The following is a 1,503-nucleotide window of genomic DNA, read 5'->3' on the forward strand; positions in this document are numbered from 1 at the left end:
AATGTCATGTGGCAGAGTCGATTTGGGAACTGAAAGATCCTCCTGGATGCTATAATAGGCAGGGTCAGCAAGGCATGTGCTGTAGTTCCACAAAGTGCTAGTATACAAGGTGTCTAAACCCAGTATAAGTTGGGTCCACTGTACATGGATGATCTTCCAGGGATGCTGACACATAGCTGGCAGGTACTTCCTTCATTACCACTTAGCCTGTGATTAGGGTAGTCATGAGCTCTAGGCTCTCTGTTACCTGCCTCCCCCGACCCCCATAGTGGGGACACACGTCAGCAGGCAGGGGCAGTGAGCACTTCTGCTTCAAACAGTCCACCCAATTTTTAGGCCAAAAATTCCCATGGAATTTCATAGCTCTTACTGTACTTACACCCATTTTTTTTTTTTTGGTGTGTGTGTGTGTGTGTGTGTGTGTGTAAATAGGATTTTTATCTGCTGGAAAAACCTGTCCCATCAAGTTGGGTAGCAGGTTACTCATATTTAACATGAATACAATGAAAATATAATAATGTTTTATTTCATAGCTTTTATTTATGTTCAGCTATCCCAAGAAAAGAGTAATATTTCTAGAAAACAAAATACACATTTTCTATTACGAACACAAGGAATAAGAAGAAAGCCCATGTCTGATAAAATGACTGAGGCATCATGGGAGGTAGCCTCCTTTTCCTCATTTTTGCGGCAACATTTTCCATATGCAGGTGTTGTGCTCATCTTTTTCTCTCATGACCACAATATGGTGATCCTGCCCCTGGGCCTCAAACTCTGTTTCAGAAACTTTTTTTTTTAATGTTGTTTTTGAGAGAGAGACACAGAGTGTGAGTGGGGGAGGATCGGAGACAGAGGGAGACACAGAATGCGAAGCAGGCTCCAGGCCCTGAACTGTCAACACAGACCCCATGTGGGGCTCGAATCCACGAACTTCATCACGACTTGAGCCAAAGTCAGCCGCCTAACCAACTGAGCCACCCAGGCGCCCCTCCAACCTTGTTTCATGATGAAGAAGGAGTAAAGTAAAATCTGAAAGTACCTCGTGATTCTGAGAGGAAGGTATTATCTTTGCATTCAGGACCGTCGTCCTCCACACGCGAGTCTCCTCCATCCCACTGACCAGAGATGTGTCACGTGGCACTCTAAGTAACTCACTGAGTGTTGGCACTCACTTCTTCTGTGAGAAGCCCAAGTGGACATCCAGGAATATCATTAAAAATGACCATTTTTACCAACACTGTATCACAGCATCTGACACAGTGACTATCGCCCTCATCACTGCAATAAGGTGTTATAAAAGGAACCTCAAATTCAGATGAAGCCTAATCCAGATCAAAAAGAATCATGATGTATGCAGATAGATTGCTTATTATAAGGTAGGCATGTACAGATGTTCAACACTGCGCATAGGTGGTTTAGGATACTATGGGAAAATCATTGGGGGGAATTAATGTTCCTTTATTTTTCAAGATTATTTTAGCTGGCATAAGAATCAAATTGACA

This window comes from Suricata suricatta, chromosome 5, assembly GCF_006229205.1.
Source record: "Suricata suricatta isolate VVHF042 chromosome 5, meerkat_22Aug2017_6uvM2_HiC, whole genome shotgun sequence".
NCBI lineage: Eukaryota > Metazoa > Chordata > Mammalia > Carnivora > Herpestidae > Suricata > Suricata suricatta.